Source organism: Eriocheir sinensis, chromosome 69 (assembly GCF_024679095.1).
Source record: "Eriocheir sinensis breed Jianghai 21 chromosome 69, ASM2467909v1, whole genome shotgun sequence".
Taxonomy (NCBI): domain Eukaryota; kingdom Metazoa; phylum Arthropoda; class Malacostraca; order Decapoda; family Varunidae; genus Eriocheir; species Eriocheir sinensis.
Genome location: NC_066577.1, coordinates 7,090,693 through 7,098,192, shown reverse-complemented (window position 1 = coordinate 7,098,192; position 7,500 = coordinate 7,090,693). Strand labels below are relative to the sequence as shown.

Here is a 7,500-nt window from a genome sequence, read left to right as displayed (position 1 = left end):
AATCAGATTTCCCCGGACACATGAATGAACACTCACATCTGAAAAAACATAACAAAAAACTACTTAATTCATAACAATATCTACCCCCGTACACACAGACACACACGTACATACATACATACAAGCGTAGCTCACTTCCTGTATATCACAATGACCGTATGACAAAGGCAAGGAAGATATAATCACAAGACTCCTATTTTGATGAACAAGGGATTGAACAAAGCAAAAGAACGATCTTGAAATTCTGGGAAATACGAGAGAAAAAGATAAAATTTAGTATAGTGAAGTTAAATCAGATACAAGACCCAGACCACAAGACCACATCAGGAAGCGTCAATCCAAAATCAAGGCTTCCACTATCTACCTTAACCTGATCAAATAGTTCTCCACATTCCTCCCTCCTCCCACGCATTTTTCTCTCCTCTCTCCCTTCTCTTTCTTAATATTATCATTATTATTACAAGGGCAGCCATGGGGGTACAGCTCCCACATCAGCTCCCCCGTCTACCCAACAGCGAACAAATATATGTGTTGTGGACCTGTACGGCTGCCCTGCACATTATGTATCCGGATCCAGGGGCGATTGAGGGGGACGAAGCTCTCCCCGTTACGTAGGCAGGCTAGTTTAAGTTTATTGAGCATCTGGCGTGGGTGGCGGAAATACGTGGTGTGGGACGGGACGGGGCACAGTGGGTGGACCGCAGGGATTGAAAAGCTGTGATGTGGGACGGGACGGGGCACAGTGGGTGGACCGCAGGGATTGAAAAAACATAGTGTTGAGAAATAATCAGAAAGTGTCTCAAAATTAGTAGGTTAGCCTCCCCTCAATGATACCCACATTATCTCTCTCTCTTCAACACTGATGGGAGACACAGAAGAGGCTCCTTACCCTCCCTGCTTCCTCTTACAGCCACAGCAATACCCAGCCTATCTCTCTCTCTTCAGCACTGATGGGAGACACAGAAGAGGCTCCTTACCTCCTGCCCCTCTTACAGCCACAGTGATACCCAGCCTATCTCTCTCTCTTCAGCACTGATGGGAGACACAGAAGAGGCTCCTTACCCTCCCTGCTTCCTCTTACAGCCACAGTAATACCCAGCCTATCTCTCTCTCTTCAGCACTGATGGGAGACACAGAAGAGGCTCCTTACCCTCCCTGCCCCCTCTTACAGCCACAGTGATACCCAGCCTATCTCTCTCTCTTCAGCACTGATGGGAGACACAGAAGAGCCTTCTTACCCTCCCTGCCCCCCCTCCCTAACAAACAGAAAGATAATTGTACCTGAAACTTCCATCCAGTCAGGAGAGTCTGGGCAACACCACATGAAAACTTGACCAGCTTTCAATCGTCTGTCTATATTCCGGTACTCAGATTGTGATGTTGCTGTACCACATAAGCAGTGGCATTGTTGCATCCGTCACAGATAGGGGCTTCCTGTCTAGGGCGAACACACAATCCACATCCTGAGCAAAGGAAAAGTGCTGATGCCATGGTAGTGCTGATGCCATGGTAGTGCTGATGCCATGGTGGTATAAAAAGGATTACTGGAGTTAGGAAGTAAATACTGAGCAAGTTCACTGGAGTTTCGAAGCAAATACTGAGCAGATCCACTGGAGGTCCTAAGTTGCCCTTTTCGAAGCAAATAATGAGCAGATCCACTGGAGGTCCTAAGTTGCCCTTTTCAAAGCAAATAATGAGCAGATCCACTGGAGGTCCTAAGTTACCCTTTTCGAAGCAAATAATGAGCAGATCCACTGGAGGTCCTAAGTTACCCTTTTCGAAGCAAATACTGAGCAGATCCACTGGAGGTCCTAAGTTACCCTTTTCGAAGCAAATACTGAGCAGATCCACTGGAGGTCCTAAGTTACCCTTTTCGAAGCAAATACTGAGCAGATCCACTGGAGGTCCTAAGTTACCCTTTTCGAAGCAAATAATGAGCAGATCCACTGGAGGTCCTAAGTTACCCTTTTCGAAGCAAATACTGAGCAGATCCACTGGAGGTCCTAAGTTGCCCTTTTCAAAGCAAATACTGAGCAGATCCACTGGAGGTCCTAAGTTACCCTTTTCAAAGCAAATAATGAGCAGATCCACTGGAGGTCCTAAGTTACCCTTTTCGAAGCAAATACTGAGCAGATCCACTGGAGGTCCTAAGTTGCCCTTTTCAAAGCAAATACCAAACAGATCCTGGAGGTCCTAAGTTGCCCTTTTCAAAGCAAATAATGAGCAGATCCACTGGAGGTCCTAAGTTACCCTTTTCAAAGCAAATAATGAGCAGATCCTGGGTCCTAAGTTGCCCTTTTCAAAGCAAATAATGAGCAGATCCACTGGAGGTCTAAGTTGCCCTTTTCAAAGCAAATAATGAGCAGATCCACTGGGTCCTAAATTTACCCTTTTCAAAGCAAATAATGAGCAGATCCACTGGAGGTCCTAAGTTACCCTTTTCAAAGCAAATAATGAGCAGATCCACTGGAGGTCCTAAGTTACCTTTCAAAGCAAATAAGATCCACTGGAGGTCCTAAGTTGCCCTTTTCAAAGCAAATAATGAAGCAGATCCTGGAGGTCCTAAGTTGCCCGAAGCAAATAATGAGCAGATCCACTGGAGGTCCTAAGTTGCCCTTTTCGAAGCAAATACTGAGCAGATCCACTGGAGGTCCTAAGTTGCCCTTTTCGAAGCAAATAATGAGCAGATCCACTGGAGGTCCTAAGTTGCCCTTTTCAAAGCAAATAATGAGCAGATCCACTGGAGGTCCTAAGTTACCCTTTTCGAAGCAAATAATGAGCAGATCCACTGGAGGTCCTAAGTTACCCTTTTTCGAAGCAAATACTGAGCAGATCCACTGGAGGTCCTAAGTTACCCTTTTCGAAGCAAATACTGAGCAGATCCACTGGAGGTCCTAAGTTACCCTTTTCGAAGCAAATACTGAGCAGATCCACTGGAGGTCCTAAGTTACCCTTTTCGAAGCAAATAATGAGCAGATCCACTGGAGGTCCTAAGTTACCCTTTTCGAAGCAAATACTGAGCAGATCCACTGGAGGTCCTAAGTTGCCCTTTTCAAAGCAAATACTGAGCAGATCCACTGGAGGTCCTAAGTTACCCTTTTCAAAGCAAATAATGAGCAGATCCACTGGAGGTCCTAAGTTACCCTTTTCGAAGCAAATCCGGCGCAGATCCACTGGAGGTCCTAAGTTGCCCTTTTCAAAGCAAATACTGAGCAGATCCACTGGAGGTCCTAAGTTGCCCTTTTCAAAGCAAATAATGAGCAGATCCACTGGAGGTCCTAAGTTACCCTTTTCAAAGCAAATACTGAGCAGATCCACTGGAGGTCCTAAGTTGCCCTTTTCAAAGCAAATAATGAGCAGATCCACTGGAGGTCCTAAGTTGCCCTTTTCAAAGCAAATAATGAGCAGATCCACTGGAGGTCCTAAGTTACCCTTTTCAAAGCAAATAATGAGCAGATCCACTGGAGGTCCTAAGTTACCCTTTTCAAAGCAAATAATGAGCAGATCCACTGGAGGTCCTAAGTTACCCTTTTCAAAGCAAATAATGAGCAGATCCACTGGAGGTCCTAAGTTGCCCTTTTCAAAGCAAATAATGAGCAGATCCACTGGAGGTCCTAAGTTGCCCTTTTCGAAGCAAATAATGAGCAGATCCACTGGAGGTCCTAAGTTGCCCTTTTCAAAGCAAATAATGAGCAGATCCACTGGAGGTCCTAAGTTGCCCTTTTCAAAGCAAATACTGAGCAGATCCACTGGAGGTCCTAAGTTGCCCTTTTCGAAGCAAATAATGAGCAGAGGTCTATTTGCTTTATTCTCTATTTGCGTGGCAAACAAATAAACATTATTATTAATTATATTAATAATAATGTTACATAGCTATAATCATGGTACATAGCAGCCATGGATGGTACATAGCAGCCAGGGATGGTACATAGCAGCCAGGGATGGTACATAGCAGCTGGTGGTACATAGCAGCCAGCGGTACATAGAGGCCTGTTACGCTCTTCAGCACTGATGGGAGACACAGAAGAGGCTCCTTACCCTCCCTGCTTCCTCTTACAGCCACAGTAATACCCAGCCTATCTCTCTCTCTTCAGCACTGATGGGAGACACAGAAGAGGCTCCTTACCCTCCCTGCCCCCTCTTACAGCCACAGCAATACCCAGCCTATCTCTCTCTCTTCAGCACTGATGGGAGACACAGAAGAGCCTCCTTACCCTCCCTGCCCCCTCTTACAGCCACAGTGATACCCAGCCTATCTCTCTCTCTTCAGCACTGATGGGAGACACAGAAGAGGCTCCTTACCCTCCCTGCTTCCTCTTAACGGCACACAGACCCAACACGGTGCTTATTTCTCCTCCAGTCTGCTGTTCCTCTCCTCTTACCAGCACACAGCACACAGGGAACACACCCACACCACTCTGACACACTCTTGCAACACTACCCTCAAGGCCGCCCCGGTGTTCCTCCCCATAAGCTCAAAGGGAGAATGTGGCGGATATGTGCACTGAGGCCACGCGTACCTATGCCCTATGCACTTAATATCACCTCTACTACACACTTATAACACTTAACCACGCACTTCAAGACTTATGACTCGACACTAGCGGCCCTTTCCAACGGTGTTCCTCCCTCCGTAAGCTCAGAGGGAGAATGTGGCGGATATGTGCACTGAGGCCACGCGTACCTATGCCCTATGCACTTAATATCACCTCTACTACACACTTATAACACTTAACCACGCACTTCAAGACTTATGACTCGACACTAGCGGCCCTTTCCAACGGTGTTCCTCCCTCCGTAAGCTCAGAGGGAGAATGTGGCGGATATGTGCACTGAGGCCACGCGTATCTATGTCCTATGCACCTAATTTTACCTTTACTTAATATTAATGGCGTCTATGAGTTCCTGGAAGTCAGTGTTTGGCGTCCATGACTCACTAATGGAAGGTGACTGTTTAGTGATCCCGTTGAATGGTCGCAAACAAACACTCAACACGTAGGCATTTTTTTTCCTTTGTTTTCCTTTGTTTTCCTTTTCATGGCTTGCTTTCTCGCTGATTTTCCCTTCTTTTCTTCTTTTTATCTGTTTTTCTTTTCCTTTTCACTGTTTCCCTCCTTTCCTCCTCATTTTCCTTCTTTTCTCTTCTTTTTCATTCCTTTTTTTCTTTGTTTTCCTTTTCATGGCTTGCTTTCACGCTGATTTTCCCTTCTTTTCTCTTCCTTTCTCTGTTTTTCTTTTCCTTTTCACTGTTTCCCTCCTTTCCTCCTCATTTTCCTTCTTTTCTCTTCCTTTTCCTTCTTTTTTTCTTTGTTTTCCTTTTCCTGACTTGCTTTCTCGCTGATTTTCCTTTCTTTTCCTCTTTTTTCTCTGTGTTTCTTTTCCTTATAACTTTTTCCCTCCTCCTTTCCTTCTCATTTTCCTTCTTTTCTCTTCCTTTTCCTTCTTTTTTTCTTTGTTTTCCTTTTCCTGGTCTCCTTTCTCGCTAATTTTCCCTTCTTTTCTCTTCCTTTCTCTGTTTTTCTTTTCCTTTTCACTGTTTCCCTCCTCCTTTCCTCCTCATTTTCCTTCTTTTCTCTTCTTTTTCCTTTGTTTTCCTTTTCCTGGCTTTCTATCTCTCTTTTTTTTCCCTTCTTTTCTTTTCCTTTCTCTGTTTTTCTTTTCCTTTTCACTGTTTCCCTTCTTTCCTTCTCATTTTCCTTCTTTTCTCTTCCTTTTCCTTCTTTTTTTCTTTGTTTTCCTTTTCCTGGCTTTCTTTTTCATTAATTTTCCTTTCTTTTCCTCTTTTTTCTCTGTGTTTCTTTTCCTTTTCACTGTTTCCCTCCTCCTTTCCTCCTCATTTTCCTTCTTTTCTCTTCCTTTTCCTTCTTTTTTTCTTTGTTTTCCTTTTCCTGGCTTTCTTTTTCATTAATTTTCCTTTCTTTTCCTCTTTTTCTCTGTTTTTCTTTTCCTTATAACTTTTTCCCTCCTCCTTTCCTTCTCATTTTCCTTCTTTTCTCTTCCTTTTCCTTCCTTTCTTTCTTTGTTTCCCTTTTCCTGGCTTTCTATCTCTCTTTTTTTTCCCTTCTTTTCTTTTCCTTTCTCTGTTTTTCTTTTCCTTTTCACTGTTTCCCTCCTCCTTTCCTCCTCATTTTCCTTCTTTTCTCTTCATTTTCCTTCTTTTTTTCTTTGTTTTCCTTTTCCTGGCTTTCTTTTTCATTGATTTTCCCTTCTTTTCTCTTCCTTTCTCTGTTTTTCTTTTCCTTTTCACTGTTTCCCTCCTCCTTTCCTTCTTATTTTCCTTCTTCTCTCTTCTTTTTCCTTCTTTTTTTCTTTGTTTCCCTTTTCCTGGCTTTCTATCTCTTTTTTTTTCCCTTCTTTTCTTTTCCTTTCTCTGTTTTTCTTTTCCTTATAACTTTTTCCCTCCTCCTTTCCTTCTCATTTTCCTTCTTTTCTCTTCTTTTTCCTTCTTTTTTTTCTTTGTTTTCCTTTTCCTGGTTTGCTTTTTCATTAATTTTCCTTTCTTTTCATTTTTTCTCTGTGTTTCTTTTCCTTATAACTTTTTCCCTCCTCCTTTCCTTCTCATTTTCCTTCTTTTCTCTTCTTTTTCCTTCCTTTTTTCTTTGTTTTCCTTTTCCTGGCTTGCTTTCTCACTCATTTTCCTTTCTTTTCCTCTTTTTTCTCTGTTTTTCTTTCCCTTAACAACTTTTTCCCTCCTCCTTTCATTCTCATTTTCCTTCTTTTCTCTTCCTTTTCCTTCTTTTTTTCTTTGTTTTCCTTTTCCTGGCTTTCTTTCTCGCTAATTTTCCCTTCTTTTCTCTTCCTTTCTCTGTGTTTCTTTTCCTTATAACTTTTTCCCTCCTCCTTTCATTCTCACTTTCCTTCTTTTCTCTTCCTTTTCCTTCTTTTTTTCTTTGTTTCCCTTTTCCTGGCTTTCTATCTCTCTTTTTTTCCCTTCTTTTCTTTTCCTTTTAACTTTTTCCCTCCTCCTTTCCTTCTTATTTTCCTTGTTTTCTCTTTCTTTTCCTTCCTTTCTTTCTTTGTTTCCCTTTTCCTGGCTTTCTATCTCTCTTTTTTTCCTTCTTTTCCCTTCCTTTCTCTGTTTTTCCGTTTCTATTCACCTTTCACGTTTCCCTTCCTTCTCATTTTCCTTCTTTTCCCTTCTCTCTCTCACATTTTTCCTTCCCTTTTCCTTATTTTCCTTCTTGTTGTGTTCAAGTTGTTTTCCTGGCTCACCCGTGCATTGTAAACATAACATTGTATAATAACATTTGCTAGCCCTGATGAAGCTTACAACATGGTAGCTATTATATTTATTTTGTATTTATTTATGTATTTTTTAACGTCTTGGCCTGTCGCGCCGGGAGGCCTCCATGCCCCAGTCCGTTGTGGCGCGCAGGCAAGTGTTTATAGTGGCGCCATCCTCACTTTTCAGCATTTTCCATTTTCGATCCCTACTTGCATAATATAACCTGTTGGGGGGTGTTGGAGGGTCAGGCCACGCCGATTATATACCATCATTTT

At 42.8% G+C, this 7,500-nt stretch overlaps 1 long non-coding RNA gene across 1 annotated transcript in view; it reads right to left on the bottom strand.

Annotated features, from left to right (window-relative positions):
- The window catches only part of LOC126988569 (uncharacterized), a 6,258-nt gene extending 1,263 nt beyond the window's left edge, over positions 1–4,995 (bottom strand). Inside the window, exons 1-2 of the long non-coding RNA XR_007742254.1 lie at positions 4,874–4,995; positions 1–38 (exon numbers count right to left, since the gene is read on the bottom strand). The exon at positions 1–38 is cut by the window's left edge and continues 891 nt beyond it. This is a non-coding gene — a long non-coding RNA (uncharacterized LOC126988569). The remainder of the gene's footprint in view (positions 39–4,873) is intronic.
- Positions 4,996–7,500: the final 2,505 nt, after the last annotated feature.